The 21,893-nt window shown below is 45.8% G+C and overlaps 1 protein-coding gene across 2 annotated transcripts in view; it reads right to left on the bottom strand.

Annotated features, from left to right (window-relative positions):
• GJC1 (gap junction protein gamma 1) overlaps positions 1-17,904 on the bottom strand; it is a 90,267-nt gene extending 72,363 nt beyond the window's left edge. The window contains exon 1 of one of the 2 annotated variants that reach the window (XR_005779842.1): positions 17,786-17,904. The gene's annotated coding sequence lies outside the window, so the exon portion shown is untranslated. The remainder of the gene's footprint in view (positions 1-17,785) is intronic. The other variant, XM_040437332.1, reaches the window with a different exon arrangement.
• Positions 17,905-21,893: the final 3,989 nt, after the last annotated feature.

Here is a 21,893-nt window from a genome sequence, read left to right as displayed (position 1 = left end):
ATTTTTTTGTTTATTGTTAATGTGTATTTTTTTTATAAATCTTTTTTATTTATACTTAATATATTTTTTTTTTTTACTAACTTATAGCCCCCTTAGGGACTAGAACCCTTGTCCTATTCCCCCTGATAGATCTCTATCAGGGTGAATAGGAGCTCACACTGTCCCTGCTGCTCTGTGCATAGTACACATAGCAGCAGGGAGCTGAACATGGCAGCCAGGGCTTCAATAGCGTCCTGGCTGCCATGGTAACCGATCGGAGCCCCAGGCTTACACAGCTGGGGCTCCGATCGGAGGAGCAGGGGAGAGGGGATCCTGTGGCCACTGCCACCAATGATTAATACTGGGTGGGGGAGGGGGGCGCACTGCGCCACCAATGTTTTTACTATTGGCCGGGATTGGGATGGGGGTGGGGGGCGCACTGCGCCACCAATGATTAATACTGGGGGGCTTGGGGGGGCGCACTGCGCCACCAATGAAGATAACTCTCTCAATCATTCATATACAGGAGGCGGGAGCTGGCTGCAGAATCACATAGCCGTCTCCCGACCTCTATGAGCGGTAGCTGCGATCCGCGGCACCTGAGGAGTTAACTACGGCGGATCGCAGCTATCGCTCATCATAGAGGTCGGGAGCCAGCTATGTGATTCTGCAGCCAGCTCCCGCCTCCTGTATACGAATGAATGAAAGGCTTATCTTCATTGGTGGCGCAGTGGCCACAGCCCCTCCCCTCCTCTTATGTTCTCTCCTGTCATTGGCGGCAGCAGCAGCACAGAGAGCGCTGAGAGCAGCGCGTTCTGTGTTCCCCATACGTTATCGGAATATCGGCAAAATAGATGCCGATACCGATAACGTTCAAAATCCTCAATATCGGCCGATAATATCGGCCCCAAACCGATAATCGGTCGATCCCTAGTGTGCAGTGTCCCACAGAAATGAATGGTCAGTTTGCTATCTGCAAAAAATGCAGATGGCGTGAGGAAGGCTGACATGTGCATGAAGTCCTAGGCTAAAGATCATAAAGAGTTTGTTAGAGTGAATTTTGGCACGTATTCTGCCCCTAAAATCTGTATGGAAAATACTTGCAATAGATCACTGTTTTCCATGGAAAAAATGCCTATTAATTTATACCAGGCTGCGGAAAAAAGTAACATGTCCATTACTGACGGGGTTTCCATGCAGAATCTGTGTCCAGTGTTCCCATAAAGTCAAAGGGAACAGTAAAAACTGCACTGCCACTCAAAAAAGCGCGCAGAATGAGGGGTATTTTATGCCATGGAGGAGTACAAAAGAAGATGCTAGGTGACTGTTTTTCCGGCCAGAGGTTGCACTACATTTTTTCCAGAAGAGTAAAAATACTCCTCTTAGCAACTTCGAGGAGTACTTTTAGCCAAGGAGACATACGAATTTTGCAGATAGATATATATATTACATAGGCCTACATAACGTTATGAGGCTGCTATTTTTGCAGGGGAAGCATTACCAGTCTCCTCTATAATCTATTCCATGCAGAAATAGCAAATGTAGACAATTTTACATTTATCCAACACTAAACGTAGAGCTAGATACACAGTGCCCACATAACGCTGCCATACACAGTGCCCACATAAGGCTGGGTTCACACGGGTGAGATTTCCGTGCGGGTGTAATGCGTGAGGTGAACGCATTGCACCCGCACTGAATCCGGACCCATTCACTTCTATGGGGCTGTGCACATGAGCGGTGATTTTCACGCATCACTTGTGCGTTGCGTGAAAATCGCAGCATGCTCTATATTGTGCGTTTATCACGCAACGCAGGCCCCATAGAAGTGAATGGGGCTGCGTGAAAAATCGCAAGCATCCGCAAGCAAGTGCGGTGCGATTTTCACGCATGGTTGCTAAGATGACAGTCTATTCACTGTATTATTTTCCCTTATAACATGGTTATAAGGGAAAATAATAGCATTCTTTAATACAGAATGCTTAGTAGAAGGTCAATTGAGGGTTAAAAAATAAAAATAAAAATTAACTCACCTCCTCCTCTTGATTGCGTAGTTGCCAATCTCTTCTTACTTCTTTAATCATGAGCTGCCGGCTAATGGACCTGTGGTGATGGACCATGTGATTGGACCATGTGATGAGCTTAGTGACGTCACCACAGGTCCTTTGACAGGTCCTGAAGAAAGAACAGGAGGCCGGCAGCTACGCGATCAATTGGAGGAGGTGAGTTAATTTTTATTTATTTTTTTAACCCTCAATTGACCTTGTACTAAGCATTCTGTATTAAAAGAATGCTATTATTTTCCCTTATAACCATGTTATAAGGGAAAATAATTACATCTACACAACACCGAACCCAAACCTGAACTTCAGTGAAGAAGTTCGGGTCTGGGTACCACATTCAGGTTTTTATCACGCGCGTGCGAAAAAACGCATTGCACCCGACAGATAAAAACTGAACAACGGAAAACAATCGCAGTCAAAACTGACTGCAATTGCGTACCTACTCGCGCGGGTTTGCCGCTTTGCACCCGGAGCCAAAACGTGACGCCCATGTGAACCCAGCCTAACGCTGCCATACACAGTGCCCACATAACGCTGCCATACACAGTGCCCACATAACGCTGCCATACACAGTGCCCACATAACGCTGCCATACAGAGTGCTTCCATAAGTAGTTGTCCTATTATAGGGGCAAACGCAGTTCCGTATGTAGTGCTTCATACCACAGCCATAAACGGTGCTCCCAAGACTATTCTGTTATTATTTGGCTATTACTGCCCTATTCCTGCTGTGAATTCACCTCAGACCCAGTCACCTCTTACAAGAGGCTGCTTACCACACCAAGCCACCACTCCACTAACAGTATTGGTGAAGATGGCTGCACCACTGCACAGGCATCTTCCACAGTGGTCTCAGAGTACAGCAATCGGCCCGGTAGCCCACCCAAATTGACAAATCAGCAGCCTCTTTACCAATAACAAAACTCGACACATATCAAGCATATACAGAGCTCTGCTACATGTCCACTGCACACACAGCCCTGCTACATGTCCACTGCACACACAGCCCTGCTACATGTCCACTGCACACACAGCCCTGCTACATGTCCACTGCACACACAGCCCTGCTACATGTCCACTGCACACACAGCCCTGCTACATGTCCACTGCACACACAGCCATGCTACATGTCCACTGCACACACAGCCATGCTACATGTCCACTGCACACACAGCCATGCTACATGTCCACTGCACACACAGCCATGCTACATGTCCACTGCACACACAGCCATGCTACATGTCCACTGCACACACAGCCATGCTACATGTCCACTGCACACACAGCCATGCTATATGTCCACTGCACACACAGCCTGTCACGACTGTGACTGATCCAGACAGGTCTGGGAGGAGAAGGTCGCAGCGACTTGCTACTCGCGATAGCTTGTGAGTTTGCTCCGTGGTTCAGGGTATGTCATCTGGGTTTTGCCTTGTGAACCTTTTTGTCCTGACTGGGAGTTTGTAGGCATCCTTCTCAGGTGAGTCCTGTCTGCCACTCCCAGCTACTATATTAGTTTCACTTTCACTTGCAGTCATTGCCAGATATAGTCCTTACTTCCAGTTCTATTCTGACCTTCGAAGGAGATCGTTTGATGGTGTTGCTGTAGAGCTCTTGTCCGGCGTGGACTGTCGTGATTGGGATCGCCTTCTCTGCTCGTGACTGGATAAGTCTATCTCTGATATAGTTTGATTGTTGCTGTCTTCCCCTGCTGTTCTCCTAGACATGAGTGATGGTGACTAGTGCTCCCATCGGCCTTTCCCCACTCTAGGCTTGTTAGGGTGACTGAGGGTTTTAGGCATCCTGCTCGCCGCACGGGTTCACACCCCGTCTAGGGTATCAGGGCAGACAGGTGCCAGCTTAGGGTTAGTCAGGGGTGGCCATACTATTCCCATCCGTAGATAAGGGTCCCCCTTCCCCTCCATCTGGTGCGACACGACTGCTGCTGGGGTAGCGGTCGTGACAGTATATCTGGCCTTTAAAAAAAAAAAAAAAAAAAAAGTGACATTTCTTTTTTTTTTTGCTTGCTGTTTTGCTTTGTATTTTTCTGTTCCACTATGGATCCGGTTACGGTTTTGGCGAAACAATTACAGGGATTATCCCTTGAAGTGGCATGATTAAAAGCAACAGTGCTGCAGCAGCAGCAGCCATCCTTGGGTTCCACCGTTGCTACGGGAAACCAAGGTACTCCTGAGCCAAAAGTGGCTTTACCTGATAGGTTCTCAGGAGGGAGAGACCAATTTGTAACCTTCAGAGAAGCTTGCAAATTGTTCTTCAGGTTACACCCTAGATCCTCCGGCGGTGAGGAACAACGGGTGGGTATTGTAATTTCTCTCCTGCAAGGAGATCCGCAGGCTTGGGCTTTCTCCCTACCATCAGACTCTCTGGCCTTACGATCAGTGGAGGAGTTTTTTGAAGCCCTGGGTCTCGTATATGATGACCCGGACAGGGTCTCACTGGCTGAGTCTAAGCTACGTAGACTTCGGCAAGAGAACCGGTCTGCTGAACTATATTGTTCCGAATTCCGTAGGTGGGCTACTGATACGTTATGGAACGACTCGGCCCTTAGGAGTCAGTTCTGCCAGGGGTTGTCTGAAAAATTAAAAGACGCGCTGGCGGTATACGAGGTCCCTGGGTCTCTGGAGGCTGCTATGTCTCTGTCCATAAGAATCGACAGACGACTCAGGGAGAGACTATTAAATTTTACGGAGGCCTCTATAGGGCAGGGATCGGTTTGTTATGATCCAGTCGAACCAATGCAAATAGGGGGCGCCACTAGACGGGTGAATCCTTCTAAGTTCCGCTGTAGGTCAGAGGTTTGTTTTCGTTGTGGGGGGAGGGGTCATTTTGTAAAGGTTTGTCCCTCAGAACCCAAGAGACCACAAACAAAGGAGCCGCCGGAAAACTAGAGTCCCCAGATTGTGCGGAGGATAACAGTCTGGGCGTATTCGTTTCCTCCATACGCATGTCTCAGTTTTTATTGTCCGCTACCGTTGAGGCGGGCAATAAGACTGAGATCTGTTCTGTCTTTTTGGACAGTGGGGCGGGGGTCAACTTGGTGGATTCACGGTTTGCTCAGGCTCTGGGTTTTACTCCAGAACCGATACGCAGAACTATTCCTGTTTTTGCCATCGACTCCTCCCCTTTTACTCAGAAAGAGTTAACTCAGATCATTCATAATATCCATCTGCAGGTAGGGGACCTCCATAAAGAGCATATCTCGTGTTATGTCCTGGACGGTCTTCCGGCTCCTATGGTATTGGGGCTTCCCTGGCTGGTGACTCACAATCCAGTGGTGGATTGGCAGGCCGGGGAGATTGTGGAGTGGAGTGAACATTGTAAGGACAACTGCTTGAGTAGTAGGTGCTCTACACTCTCTGTAACATCTTTACCTGCCTTTCTGTCAGATTTTATGGATGTGTTCTCTGAGAAGGGTTGTCAGGGGTTACCACCTCATCGTCCATATGATTGCCCGATTAATCTACTACCTGGGGCCAAACTACCTAAAACCCGGTTATACAATCTTTCCGGCCCGGAAAGGAAGGCTATGAAAGATTATATTTCGGAGAGTTTGGCTAAGGGACACATCAGACCCTCTTCTTCACCTGTGGCTGCAGGGTTCTTTTTCGTTAAAAAGAAAGATGGGGGCCTACGTCCTTGCTTGGATTTCCGGGAATTAAACCGGATAACTATCCGAGATCCCTATCCTCTTCCTCTCATTCCCGACCTCTTTATTCAGGTTGCTGGTGCTAAATGGTTCTCCAAAATGGATCTCAGAGGAGCCTATAACCTGGTTCGCATCAAAGAGGGGGATGAGTGGAAGACGGCTTTTAATACTCCGGAAGGGCATTATGAAAATCTGGTCATGCCATTTGGTCTTACTAATGCGCCTGCGGTATTCCAACATTTTGTCAACGATATTTTTAGTCACCTTATCGGGAGATTTGTTGTGATATATCTTGATGACATCCTGGTCTATTCCCCGGATCTGGATACACATAAGATCCATGTGAGACAAGTGCTGCAGATATTAAGGGCCAACAAATTATTTGCTAAGTTAGAAAAATGTGTGTTCGCCGTAAAAGAACTGCCATTTCTGGGGTATGTGTTGTCAGATTCAGGTTTCCGCATGGATCCAGAGAAAGTCCGGGCGATTATAGACTGGGATCTGCCTGAGAACCTGAAGGCATTGCAACGCTTCCTGGGGTTTGCCAATTTTTATAGAAAGTTTATAAAAAACTATTCCTTGGTGGTCAAACCACTGACGGACATGACCCGAAAGGGATCCGATTTTTCCAAATGGTCACATGCAGCCAAAACTGCCTTTGCATCTCTGAAGGAGAGATTCACCTCGGCCCCTATTCTCGTACAGCCAGATGTCTCGCTTCCTTTTATTGTAGAGGTTGACGCATCAGAGGTGGGGGTGGGAGCGGTACTATCTCAGGGCCCGTCCCCTGGTGAATGGCGTCCGTGTGCTTTCTTTTCGAAGAAATTGTCTACTGCAGAAAGGAACTATGATATTGGCAACAGGGAACTTTTGGCTATTAAGTTGGCTTTTGAGGAGTGGCGTCATTTTTTGGAGGGTGCGGTTCATCCCGTCACGGTGATTACTGATCACAAAAACTTATTATATCTGGAGTCTGCTAAACGTCTCACCCCTAGACAGGCTCGGTGGTCGTTATTTTTTACTAGGTTTAATTTTGTAATAACCTATCGCCCGGGGGCAAAAAATACTAAGGCGGATGCATTGTCTCGAAGTTTTCCTGGAGGGGGTGATGTTGAGGTACCAGAGCCCATTTTGCAAAAGGGGGTGGTGGTCTCTGCATTACACTCAGGTTTGGAGGGGAGGGTGTTGGAAGCTCAGGGGGACGCCCCGGCCTCCTGCCCCTCGGGTAAACTGTTTGTGCCAGAAAATTTACGACTGGAGATACTAAAAGAACACCATAACTCCACACTGGCAGGACACCCAGGTAGTAGGGCAACCTCTGAGTTAGTGTCTCGTCGGTTCCGGTGGCCTAAATGGCGCCAGGAGGTGTTGAATTTTGTGTCTGCATGTGCTACCTGTGCTCGTTCTAAGGTAGATCATACTCGTCCGGCAGGGCGTCTTTTACCTCTGGCCATCCCCAACAGGCCTTGGACGCACCTGTCAATGGATTTCATTACGGATCTACCAGTATCAGCGGGGAGGACTGTTATTCTTGTAGTTGTTGACAGATTCAGTAAAATGGTGCACTTTATTGCTCTTGCCGCATTGCCTAATGCTAACACACTGGCTCAGGTTTTTATTGACCACATCGTGAAGCTTCACGGGGTCCCTTCCGATATTGTTTCGGATCGTGGTACCCAATTCGTTTCTAAATTTTGGAAAGCTTTTTGTTCTCGTTTAGGGGTTCATCTGTCGTTTTCTTCATCTTTCCATCCACAGTCCAACGATCAGACTGAACGTACCAATCAAAACCTAGAGACATATTTGAGATGCTTTGTTCCCGAAAATCAGGAGGAATGGTCATCTTATTTACCGTTAGCCGAGTTTGCCATTAACCACTTAAGGACCACAGGTTTATACCCCCCTAAAGACCAGGCCCTTTTTTACAAATCGGCACTCCACAACTTTAGCGGTTTATTGCTCGGTCATGCAACTTACCACCCAAATGAATTTTACCTCCTTTTCTTCTCACTAATAGAGCTTTCATTTGGTGGTATTTCATTGCTGCTGACATTTTTACTTTTTTTGTTATTAATCGAAATTTAACGATTTTTTTGCAAAAAAATGTCATTTTTCACTTTCAGTTGCAAAATTTTGCAAAAAAACGAGATCCATATATAAATTTTTCTCTAAATTTATTGTTCTACATGTCTTTGATAAAAAAAAAATGGTTTGGGTAAAAGTTATAGCGTTTACAAACTATGGTACAAAAATGTGAATTTCCGCTTTTTGAAGCAGCTCTGACTTTCTGAGCACCTGTCATGTTTCCTGAGGTTCTGCAATGCCCAGACAGTACAAACACCCCACAAAACCCCATTTCGGGAAGTAGACACCCTAAGGTATTTGCTGATGGGCATAGTGAGTTCATAGAACTTGTTATTTTTTGTCACAAGTTAGTGGAAAATGATGATTTTTTATTTTATTTTATTTTTTTCTTACAAAGTCTCATATTCCACTAACTTGTGACAAAAAATAAAAACTTCTATGAACTCACTATGCCCATCAGCGAATACCTTGGGGTGTCTTCTTACCAAAATGGGGTCACTTGTGGGGTAGTTATACTGCCCTGGCATTCTAGGGGCCCTAATGTGTGGTAAGTAGTTTGAAATCAAAATGTGTAAAAAATGACCGGTGAAATCCGAAAGGTGCTCTTTGGAATGTGGGCCCCTTTGCCCACCTAGGCTGCAAAAAAGTGCTACACATGTGGTATCTCCGTATTCAGGAGAAGTTGGGGAATGTGTTTTGGGGTGTCATTTTACATATACCCATGCTGGGTGAGAGAAATATCTTGGTCAAATGCCAACTTTGTATAAAAAAATGGGAAAAGTTGTCTTTTGCCAAGATATTTCTCTCACCCAGCATGGGTCTATGTAAAATGACACCCCAAAACACATTCCCCAACTTCTCCTGAGTACAGAGATACCACATGTGTGACACTTTTTTGCAGCCTAGGTGGGCAAAGGGGCCCATATTCCAAAGAGCACCTTTCAGATTTCACTGGTCATTTTTTACACATTTTGATTTTAAACTTCTTACCACACATTTGGGCCCCTAGAATGCCAGGGCAGTATAACTACCCCACAAGTGACCCCATTTTGGAAAGAAGACACCCCCAGGTATTTCGTGATGGGCATAGTGAGTTCATGGAAGTTTTTATTTTTTGTCACAAGTTAGTGGAATATGAGACTTTGTAAGGGGGGGGAAAAAAAAAAAAATCATCATTTTCCGCTAACTTGTGACAAAAAATATAAAATTCTAGGAACTCGCCATGCCCCTCACAGAATACCTTGGGGTGTCTTCTTTACAAAATGGGGTCACTTGTGGGGTAGTTATACTGCCCTGGCATTTTCCAGGGGCCCTAATGTGACCTGTGAAATCCTAAAGGTGCCCTTTAGAATGTGGGCCCCTTTGCCCACCTAGGCTGCAAAAAAGTGTCACACATGTGGTATCGCCGTATTCAGGAGAAGTTGGGCAATGTGTTTTGGGGTGTCTTTTTACATATACTCATGCTGGGTGAGAGAAATATCTCGGCTAAAGACAACTTTTACCATTTTTTTATACAAAGTTGGCATTTGACCAAGATATTTATCTCACCCAGCATGGGTGTAAAATGACACCCCAAAACACATTCCCCAACTTCTCCTGAATACGGAGATACCAGATGTGTGACACTTTTTTGCAGCCTAGATGCGCAAAGGGGCCCACATTCCTTTTAGGAGGGCATTTTTAGACATTTGGATGCCAGACTTCTTCTCACGCTTTAGGGCCCCTAAAATGCCAGGGCAGTATAAATACCCCACATGTGACCCCATTTTGGAAAGAAGACACCCCAAGGTATTCAATGAGGGGCATGGCAAGTTCATAGAAATTTTTTTTTTTTGGCACAAGTTAGCGGAAATTGATTTTATTTATTTTTTTCTCACAAAGTCTCCCTTTCCGCTAACTTGGGACAAAAATTTCAATCTTTCATGGACTCAATATGCCCCTCACGGAATACCTGGGGGTGTCTTCTTTCCGAAATGGGGTCACATGTGGGGTATTTATACTGCCCTGGCATTCTAGGGGCCCTAAAGCGTGAGAAGAAGTCTGGAATATAAATGTCTAAAAAATTTTATGCATTTGGATTCCGTGAGGGGTATGGTGAGTTCATGTGAGATTTTATTTTTTGACACAAGTTAGTGGAATATGAGACTTTGTAAGAAAAAAATAATAATTTCCGCTAACTTGGGCCAAAAAAATGTCTGAATGGACAGAGGGGTGAAAATGTAAGGACAGGGGGGGTGATCAATGACAGGGGGGTGATCAATGACAGGGGGGTGATCAGGGAGTCTATATGGGGTGATCACCCCCCCTATAAGGCTCCATTCAGATGTCCGTATGTGTTTTGCGGATCCGATCCATGTATCCGTGGATCCGTAAAATCATACGGACATCTGAATGCAGCCTGACAGGGGGGGTGATCAATGACAGGTGGGGTGATCAATGACAAGGGGGTGATCAGGGAATCTATATAGGGTGATCACCCCCCCTGGAAGGCTCCAGGGAGACGCCTGTATGTGTTTTGCGGATCCGATCTATCTATCAGTGGATCCGTAAAAATCATGCAGACGTCTGAATGGAGCCTTACAGGGGGGTGATCAATGACAGGGGGGTGATCAGGGAGTCTATATGGGGTGATAACCACAGTCATTGATCACTCCCCTATAAGGCTCCATTCAGACGTCCGTATGCGTTTTGCGGATCCGATCCATCTATCAGTGGATCCGTAAAAATCATACGGAAATCTGAATGGAGCTTTACAGGGGGGTGATCAATGACAGGGGGGTGATCAGGGAGTCTATATGGGGTGATCAGGGGTGATCAAGGGTGAATAAGGGGTTAATAAGTGACAGGGGGGGGGTGTAGTGCGGTGCTTGGTGCAACATATTACTGAGCTACCTGTGTCCTCTGGTGGTCGATCCAAACAAAGGGGACCACCAGAGGACCAGGTAGCAGGTATATTAGACGCTGTTATCAAAACAGCGTCTAATATACCTGTTAGGGGTTAAAAAAAACACATCTCCAGCCTGCCAGCGAACGATCGCCGCTGGCAGGCTGGAGATCCACTCTCTTACCTTCCGTTCCTGTGAGCGCGCGCGCCTGTGTGCGCGCGTTCACAGGAAATCTCGGCTCACGCGAGATGACGCCAATCGGCGTTAGCGTAGCCTGGGGGAGCCGCCGCGATGACGCCTTTTGGCGTTACAGTTGCGGCAAGTGGTTAATAATCGTCGTCAAGAATCCACCGATAAGTCACCATTTTTTGGTGCGTATGGTTTCCATCCTCAGTTTTGTACGTTTAGTGAGGGGGGGCCGTCTGGGATTCCCGAGGAGGAACGATTTGCGTCTTCACTTTCTTCAGTGTGGCAGAGTGTGCAAGAAAGTTTGAAGAGAATTGGTGGTAGATACAAACGTGCGGCTGATAGGAAGCGCTCTAAAGGTCCGGACCTTGGGGTGAATGACTTGGTGTGGTTGTCTACCAGAAATATCAAGTTGAAGGTTCCCTCGTGGAAATTAGGTCCGAGATTTATTGGTCCTTATAGGGTAATTAAAATCATTAACCCGGTGGCTTTTCGTCTGGAGCTACCTCAGACTCTAAGGATCCATAATGTCTTCCACAGATCTCTGCTTAAGAGATATGTAGAACCTCCTGAACCATTGCCACTACCGCCTCCACCGGTGGTTGTTGATGGCAGTCTTGAGTTTCAGGTAGAAAAGATTGTTGATTCACGATATGTTCGCCGCTCTCTTCAGTACCTGGTGCACTGGAAAGGTTATGGTTCCGAAGAGAGAATGTGGGTTCCAGCATCAGAGATAAAAGCGGACAGACTCATTCGGGCTTTTCATAGCTCCCATCCGGAGAGGCCTGGTCTTGAGGGTCCAGGGGCCCCTCGTAGAAAGGGGGGTACTGTCACGACTGTGACTGATCCAGACAGGTCTGGGAGGAGAAGGTCGCAGCGACTTGCTACTCGCGATAGCTTGTGAGTTTGCTCCGTGGTTCAGGGTATGTCATCTGGGTTTTGCCTTGTGAACCTTTTTGTCCTGACTGGGAGTTTGTAGGCATCCTTCTCAGGTGAGTCCTGTCTGCCACTCCCAGCTACTATATTAGTTTCACTTTCACTTGCAGTCATTGCCAGATATAGTCTTTACTTCCAGTTCTATTCTGACCTTTGAAGGAGATCGTTTGATGGTGTTGCTGTGGAGCTCTTGTCCGGCGTGGACTGTCGTGATTGGGATCGCCTTCTCTGCTCGTGACTGGATAAGTCTATCTCTGATATAGTTTGTTTGTTGCTGTCTTCCCCTGCTGTTCTCCTAGACATGAGTGATGGTGACTAGTGCTCCCATCGGCCTTTCCCCACTCTAGGCTTGTTAGGGTGACTGAGGGTTTTAGGCATCCTGCTCGCCGCACGGGTTCACACCCCGTCTAGGGTATCAGGGCAGACAGGTGCCAGCTTAGGGTTAGTCAGGGGTGGCCATACTATTCCCATCCGTAGATAAGGGTCCCCCTTCCCCTCCGTCTGGTGCGACACAACTGCCGCTGGGGTAGCGGTCGTGACACAGCCATGCTACATGTCCACTGCACACACAGCCATGCTACATGTCCACTGCACACACAGCCCTGCTACATTTCCACTGCACACACAGCCCTGCTAAATCTGCATTACATATAGAAAACTCTACAATATGTTCATTACACTTACATAGCTCTGCTTTATATCGTCCACATGCTCCACTACTTTCATATTCAGCACAGTCGTACACGGAGCCTCATGAGTTCTCTTAACTGATCACATTACATCTTCACAGGTCCTGTAGCCACAATGTGCAGTTTAGTCTGGAGCTGCTCCTGATGAGGGGTGGAGCTTCCTAGGAGAAGGGCGGGGCTTCCTGTTTGCCAGACCTTGCAGGCTGCTAATTCAGCGCTAAGGACTAGAAAAAGACCATGAGTAAAAAAAATACGCACAAGTCTTTTTTTAGGGAGTAAAATGGCCTGAACAGGCGTCTGACGTTCATACAGGCGTTATTGCGACCTCGGTTTCTGGCCATAGCTTTTTTTTTTTCTGTCAATGTAGCCCCTGAGGACCGCTGTTGTACATGTACGGTGGAAGTCTGGGGCTTAAAAATGTGTTAAACAGCATACACCCGGAGCTGATGTCTGCAATCGACATTTAACCCCTCAGATGCCTTGGCATCTAAGTCAGTTTTCCCAGCAAAGATCAGGGAAGCCATTCATGTTCTGTAATTGCCTGGGTCTCTCTGAAGGAACCTAGGCTGTTCCAGCTGTAGTTCCTATATAGGCCTACAGGTGTCAGGGCTGCATATGAACACAGGGAATCCCATACACTGTAATAGCAATTCATTCATCTGAAGATCACATATTCAAGTCCTATAAGAGAACTTAAGAAAAGGGAAGAAGAAAAAAAAGTTTTTAAAAATAAAAAAATTTCACCCCTTTTCTCCATAGTAACAATTGGGGCTGAGCAAATACAGCAATCCGAACCAGGGTCTTTTACCTTAAGAATATGGGCTCCATCCTACTGTAAAATGTATGGCTTCCGCGGAGGTCTTTCTGTGGTTTCAGCAAATATCGTGAGACTTACCGTACTTCGCCTCACTTCTATAATGTATCACTTTGTTTATTCACATAAAATTACTGTATCAAAATATGAAGCTGAACTCGACTTTGTCAATGAGGCACAAATCCGAGTTTGGCTTGGTATTTTGATGAAATAATTAGTATTTGATAAACATAGAATTAGGCATAAGACTTTTTCCCAGGCGTAAAATGGATTGTACAGGGGTCACGGCGACTTCTGCTCTTGCTGTACGTTCACATGTAATAACACAATGGAAATTAAAGGGCAGAATCCGCACCAAAATTCCACGTGTTTTCCACATTGTTTCTATGGCGTTTTCAGTTTGAAATGGATTTTGAGGCAAATTTTGATGTGGTTTTTAGGCCCCCGATATATTTTAATGGGAATTTCCATCCAGAATCTGCACCAAGAAAGAAATTTTGCTTTTTCCCCCCCCAATCATTGTCAACCAACAAGTGAAAAAAACGCTGCTCATGAACTGCAGCATGAATTTCCTACTGAAACTAATGGGAGGTGGAGTGAGAGCGGATTACATACAGAATTTTCTGGGGAGAGTTCACCAAAATCTGCTGGGTGACCATGGCCTTAGGCCCCTTTCACACAGGCGAGTATTCCGCGCGGATGTGATGCGTGAGTTGAACGCATTGCACCCGCACTTAATCCGGACCCATTCATTTCTAAGGGGCTGTGCACATGAGCGGTGATTTTCACGCATCACTTGTGCGTTGCGTGAAAATTGCAGCATTCTCCTCTTTGTGCGTTTTTCAGTTAACGCAGGCCCCATAGAAATGAATGGGGTTGCGTGAAAATCGCAAGCATCCGCAAGCAAGTGCGGATGCGGTGCGAGTTTCACGCACGGTTGCTAGGTGACGATCGGGATGGGGACCCTATCATTATTATTTTCCCTTATAACATGGTTATAAGGGAAAATAATAGCATTCTGAATACAAAATGCATAGTACAATAGCGCTGGAGGGGTTAAAAATAAATAAATAATAATTTAACTCACCTTAATCTACTTGTTCGCGCAGCCGGCATCTCTTCTGTCTTCTTTTGTGAAGAATAAGACCTTTGATGACGTCACTACGTTCATCACATGGTCCGTCACATGATCCATCACCATAGTGATGGATCATGTGACGGACCATGTGATGAGCGTAGTGACGTCATCAAAGGTCCTATTCCTCACAGAACAAGACAGAAGAGATGCCGGCTGCGCGAACAAGTGGATTAAGGTGAGTTACATTTTTTTTTTTTTTTTAACCCCTCCAGCCCTATTGTACTATGCATTCTGTATTCAGAATGCTATTATTTTCCCTTATAACCATGTTATAAGGGAAAATAATACAATCTACACTACAACTAACCCAAACCTGAACTTCTGTGAAGAAGTTCGGGTCCGGGTACCACAGTCAGTTTTTTATCACGCGCGTGAAAAACACATTGCACCCGCGCTATAAAAAATGAACATTGGAACGCAATCGCAGTCAAAACTGACTGCAATTGCGTTCCTACTCGCGCGGGTTTGCCGCAACGCATCCGGACCTAAACCGGACCTAATCCGGACACGCTCGTCTGCAAGGGGCCTTAGGGCTGTTTCACACGAGCAGATGCCGTGCGTGACATCCGCTCCGTGAATGACAGCCAAGACCCGATGCAGACTGCAGAAGCACGGAGCATTAACATGACTGATAATGCTCCGTGCCTCTCTGTGATCTCTTTACTACGAAATCACAGTGACAACTTTATCTCACTGTGATTTCGTAGTAAAGAGATCACAGAGAGGCACGGAGCATTATCAGTCATGTTAATGCTCCGTGCTTCTGCAGTCTGCATCGGGTCTTGGCTGTCATTCACGGAGCGGATGTCACGCACGGCATCCGCTCGTGTGAAACAGCCCTTAGGGTCCATCCACACAGGGAATAAGGCTGCGTTCACATCATCATGTCTGATCTGGCGAAAATGCCGGCTGTCAATTTATATCCAGAAACTCAGCATTTATACTGCAAAGCAGCCGGATCAACGCCGGACCCCATCATAGGGGTGAACTGCAGAATCTGGCAATCAGCTCTCTGCCGGAACAGCCTGTTGGATGCACCTTAATGTGCTGTAAAATAGGCAACAAATCCACGGCAAAATCTGCGTAAGGGCTCATGCACACGACCGTTGCCGTTTTTGCAGTCCGCAAATTGCGGATCTGCAAAACACAGATACCGGTTGTGTGTTCAGCATTTTGCAGAACGGAAATTTTCCCCCGCTACAAAACTGTCCGAGCCTTGTGCAAAAGAATGCAGATCAGATGCAGACAAAATACACATTCGTGTGCATGAGCCCTAAGGGCTAATTCACACAGCCGTTGCCCCATTGCGGAAAAGCTGCAGATTAGACGCAGTGTCATTCTTTATGTAGGAAAGGATGAAATCCACAGTATACATAGACGTGCTACAGATTTCGAATGCCGCATGAAAATCTGCAGCTCATCAGTCACGTGTGAACCCAGTCTGAGTTACATAGGGATTTACTGCGAATTTTACCTCAGGTTTCACCAGGTGTCAAATCTGTGGTGGAAATCCACAGCAATAATTGACATGCTGGGATTTAAAACACATTTTTTCTGCAGCTTGTGGACGAGATTTGCTAAAATTTCATCCACTCTGCTGGTCCTGCCAATCGTCAGCTTTTCAGTCCTGTTTGGTTTAGGCCTCATGCACATGGCCGTTGGGTGGCGTGGTCGTACTGTGGCCCGGATCACGGATGGGTCTGCAATTCCGGAGATGTGGAACGGAGTCACGGAACGGAACACCGGAAGCACTACGGAGTGCTTCTGTGGTGTTTCTTTCCATTGTTCCACACCGCAAATAAATATGACATGTCATATTTTTTTGCGGTGCGGACAGACCACGGACCCATTCAAGTTGAATGGGTCCGGCCCGCTGCACGAATGTTGCTTGTGCATTGGGGACCGCAATGCATGGAACGGCCGCACAAACGGCCGTGAGCATGAGGCCATACAAAGACATGAAAATGATTGTTTAGGCCTGTATCACATCCGCGTTTAATGCAGCTCCACATCTGCTAAAGGGCTCATGCACACAAACGTATTTTCCTCCATATCAGTTAATGTTTGTTTTTTTTAGGCCTGTATGAGTAAATTCAATGGGGCCTTATAGACAAGAACAAGACTGTTCTACTAGGGGCTGGCCGTATCCGTGTTTTCCGGATCAGCTATTTGGGGACCGCAAAACACCCGACGGTCATGTGCATGAGCCCTAACGGAGATGTGAAACAAGCCTGGAAGTAGCCACAGTTGGAGCATCTACGGTGAGACTTTGGTTCCATCTCAGGGACATCTACTCCAGCAGATGGAAGAGCCTCAGCATCCAGCGTAACCGCCAGCCGTTCAGATCCTGTCAGCATATCAAAAAGTGTGCGAGTGAGCACTTACTGGTAGGGATGATATAAAAGGCTATTTTATCATCAAAAGGAATATCACGGTGTAAAATATCATGACATCTATATAAACAATATATCATATAGCATCTGTATATATATATATATATATATATATATATATATATATATATATATATATGAGAGAGAGAGAGATTCTATATAAAATGATATATAAACTATTGCAATATGTCGCATGCCCATGTCATACAATATAAACTACCAGAAAACCCCCCAAAAAAGACACCTGGAAACCTTTATGCGATGGACAAAGTATAAACTGCTAGAGGTGCTTGGTCAATGATCCCACCACCAAGGTGGTGCCCCCTTTATTTTGGGTTCGGCAGCAGGGTGTATGTTGAAGCAGGGTCACATTACAGTGAAATATGTGGAACGATACAAAAAGCTACATGGCGACATTTCATAGAATGTACTTCAATGGTGCCGCAACCCAACACGTATCTGACTGGGATGTGACAGTTTGGATGGATCAAACATATTATATGCAATGTCACCATACCCTTAGGCGCCGCCATGCCATGATAGTGGGTGGCATCTCCCCAGGCTGGCACTCTGGTAACATAGTTCAGTGGAGGTGGAAGACATTGTATAAGATACCACTATACATGAGATATTGTACAAGATGTCACAACATAAAAAAACACTACGAAATAGCACAGCATATAAAATACTACACGACATATCACGATATGCAGGATGCCATGCACAGTAACTCAAGCTGCAGTATGGGAAGTAACACTGGGTACCGCAGTCCTCTTTCCATCCACCACAATGCTATGGAATGCGGAATACCACAGGCAACAGAGTATGGACGGGTCCCCTGCCCCAGCCTGAGACGCGGTCACACTGCACTGGGAGTCCACTCAGGGGGTGGTTGCTGGGAGACTTGAGCAACAACTCGAGAAAGTACAACGGACACGTCCTGCTACTCACTCGGATTGGCTCCCGTTACCGGCGGTGTCCATGGGACAATGTCCGAACTTCAGCGGCGGAGCTTTCTTTCCCTGGCTCGTTTCCTCAGCTCCAGCAGCGGAGACACGGGCGACTCCCCCTGTCAGTAGTGTGCTCCGCCCCGCCTCTAGAGACTCCTCTACTCTCTGCCTCCGTGCGCTGCAGAGACTTCCCGCCCTCAGTCTTCTCCGCCAATCAGAGTGCGGCGTCTAACTGTGTGCGGCCCGCGTGGTAGTCTTAGTTACCTCACAAACCAGAACTCTACGAATACGTACACTGCTGCCCCCCCATCACCACAATGTATTTACATTGCACAGCATGAGGAGCTATCACTGCTTGTACACTTGAAAACTGTTTAGGAGGAGCATAAAGGGATTGGGAACTTAAAAGGGTTGTCCCATCTTGGACACTGGGGGCATATAGGTAGGATATACCCCCAACGTCTCAGGTCCCACCTATCCTTAGAACAGAGCCCGCAAAGTAACCGAGGGTGCACTGCGCAGGCGTGTCCATTTCTATGGGAGTGGTGAAAATAGCCAAACGGTGCCCTCGGCTATTTTTGGAAGTCCAATTGGAATGGATGGGAAGCGCACCACTAAAGGGCGATCGCTAATATAGGGTTTATAGAAATGGCTGGCTCGGCTGTTTTCAGCAGTCCCATAGAAATAAATGGAGGGTGGCCGCTCATGCACGATGCACCCTCCTGCACTTTGCAGGCTCTGCTGCAGTATTTTTTCCGGCCAAAATCCCTGAACAACACCGCGCTTGCCGTATCCGGCATTCATTTCCATAGAGATGTATTAATGCCAGATCCGGTACCAAGTGTTCTGGAAATTGCCGCATTGCCAGATCCGGTTTTCCGATCTGCGCATGCGCAGGGATATAGGAGGAGCTAGTTTCGCTTTTGATCTTTGAAAAAATTTAGATACCGGATCCGTTATTCCGGATGCGATGGAATGGTGAAAGCCATAGTTGAAAAAAAAAAACATTTTTTAGTCACCTCGTCCCCCCACAAAAATTGAATAACAGTGAAAGTCGTATGTACCCCAGTTGGCCCTGCAAAAAACAAGTCCTCTTATAGCTCTGTAATGCAAGTGGCTGATTAAAAAGGTTTTTATTTTTTTCAAGTAGTTAAACAAAATAAAAACTATACAAATCTGGTATTACTTTTATCGTATTGACCCCCAGAGTAAGAACGTCATGTCATTTTTAGTGCACAGTGAACTTTGTAATATAAAAATCCAAATAAGCTTGTTGACATTGTGTGTGTTATTTATTTTTTTTTCAATTTCTTTTCCCCGTTGTACAATACAAGACATGGTAAATTAAGTGGTGGCATTAAAATTACAACTTGTCCGGCAAAAAATAAGCCCTTATATGTAGGGTTGAGCGAACCCGAACTGTAAAGTTCGGGTTCGTACCGAACTTTAGGATTTTTGGACCCCGGACCCGAACATTTCAGTAAAAGTTCGGTGTTCGGCGCTTTTTTGGCGCTTTTTGAAAGCCTGCAGAGCAGCCAATCAACAAGCGGTTAACTGTCTGACCTTAGAAGCCATCACAGCCATGCCTACTAACCAGTGTAGCATGTGACTCAGCCTCTATATAAGCTGGAGTCACGTAGCGCTGCACGTCACTCTGCTGTGCTTAGTGTAGGGAGAGGATGCTGCTGGTGATTTCAGGGAGAGAATAGGAGAGACTCTTTGCTCAATATCAGAATCTAACTCAGCGATCTACATACATTGGGCCAGATTTATCATTAGCTCAAGTCAGAATAATGGAGTGAAAAAGTCGCAAAAAAATGCGCAAACGCTACAACTGCGCACAAATTTGCGACTTTTTACTGCTCTGCACTATGCTCGCCAGTTTTCTGAAAGTGGGCATGTTTACTTATGTAAATGAATCTCTAGACAAATTTACTATTGGGACTATTTAAAAAGTCGCAAAAAAATGCGCAATTTCACTCCAGTGAGGACCATGCTTATCTTATGAGACTTTTTAATAGAACATGCGACTTTTTCGTAAAACGTGCGACTTTTTCGTAAAGATGTGCGACTTTTGTAAAGCTGCTTACTGACGGATAAACTGCTACCGTCAAACCACATTTATTACAGTCTTAAAGGGCCGATCATAAATCTGACTTGGCTAAAACTGACTTTAGCCATATATGAAAGTGGAGTGAGCTGTCAGAGTAATGATAAATCTGGCCCATTGTGTTTTGTGGGTGCAGGGCACAATTTATTTATCCTGCCCTGAGCCCAGTGACCGAAAAAAACCAACTTTAATAAGTCAGTTAGGTGGGCGGCAGCGGTGGCCATTTTATGCAAGCTCAGTGCACCAGCACTGCATCTGAGCTTTTGGGACATTGAAAATGCAAATTTTTTTGGCAATATACAACATCTGGATTAGTCAGTGTGCAATTTAAAGAGGTCCCCCTGCACTTACTAGTATGTCTGGGCGCCGCTCCGTTCGCCCGGTATAGGCTCCGGTGTCTGCGCTCCCTCTGTTGTACTGGACTGATTTTTTGTATAAGGCGTGTCCCTTGCTGCAGCGCTGGCCAATCGCAGCGCACAGCTCATAGCCTGGGAGTCCCAGGCTATTAGCTGTGCGCTACGATTGGCCAGCGCTGCAGCAAGGGACAACTCTAATACAAAAACTCCGCCCAGTACAACAGAGGGAGCTGCAGACACCGGAGCCTATACCGGGCGAACGGAGCGGCGCCCAGACATACTAGTAAGTGCAGGGGGACCCCTGGGCGCCGCTCTGCCCACTGATATAGTTAGTTTTTAGTTTGTACACTAGTGAAAGGTCCTCTTTAAGCTAGAAAAACAGCCATCATTTTCTGGGGTTTAAAAACACACTTTTCTTTTGCCAAAAAACAGTATTTTCCTGATCTGCAAGTGTTAAATTCAAGTTTAATATATACAGCTTTCATATTCTGTTACCAAAAAAACGCTTTTTTGGGCAATATACAACATCCGGATTAGTCAGTGTGCAATTTAAGCTAGAAATACACCCATCATTTTCTGGGGTTTTAAAAACACCTTTTTGCCAAAAAACATTATTTTCCTGATCTGCAAGTGTTAAATTCAAGTTTAATATATACAGCTTTCATATATCGTTTGGGGGAAAAAAAATTAGTTGGCTGCCTTTGATGCAGATGTCATTGTGAGATACACAATGTTACATTTGGGTTAGATTCAGATATTTGAAATACTGCCATTTGGTGCACCAATCTTTAATTCAGGCCTACTGTGTGTTAGGCCATGTGATATATACCCTGTATATACAGGGCTTATATTCTTTCATTAATAAAACACCCTTTTTGGGGCAAAATACACAATATTTCAGTCCTTGCAGCATAAGCACGTTTGAAATTCCTGGGTTATATACTGCTGCCATATTGAGTTATTAAACAAACACCCGGTTGGGCAAAAAAAGTTTATTTGGCAGCCTTTGCTGCATATGTCATTGTGAGATACACCCTTAATACATTTGGGTTAGATTCAGAGATTTGAAATACCGCCATTTGGTGCACCAATATTTAATTCAGGCCTACAGTGGTTCAGGCCGTGTGAGATACACCCTTTACATATAGGGGTTTGATTCAGGCATTTGAAATACAGCCATTTTGGGCAAAGAAATCTTTAATTCAGGCCTACACTGGTTCAGGCCGTGTGAGATACACCCTTTACATACAGGGGTTTGATTCAGGCATTTGAAATACAGCCATTTTGGGCAAAGAAATCATTAATTCAGGCCTACACTGGTTCAGGCCATGTGAGATACACCCTTTACATACAGGGGTTTGATTCAGGCATTTGAAATACAGCCATTTTGGGCAAAGAAATCTTTAATTCAGGCCTACACTGGTTCAGGCCGTGTGAGATACACCCTTTACATACAGGGGTTTGATTCAGGCATTTTAAATACAGCCATTTTGGGCAAAGAAATCTTTAATTCAGGCCTACACTGGTTCAGGCCGTGTGAGATACACCCTTTACATACAGGTGTTTGATTCAGGCATTTGAAATACAGCCATTTTGGGCAAAGAAATCATTAATTCAGGCCTACAGTGGGTCAGGCCATGTGA

The sequence above is a fragment of the Bufo bufo genome, chromosome 6, assembly GCF_905171765.1.
Source record: "Bufo bufo chromosome 6, aBufBuf1.1, whole genome shotgun sequence".
Lineage (NCBI taxonomy): Eukaryota > Metazoa > Chordata > Amphibia > Anura > Bufonidae > Bufo > Bufo bufo.
The sequence above is the reverse complement of the archived record's forward strand: the minus strand, read 5'-3'. Positions and strand labels throughout refer to the sequence as shown.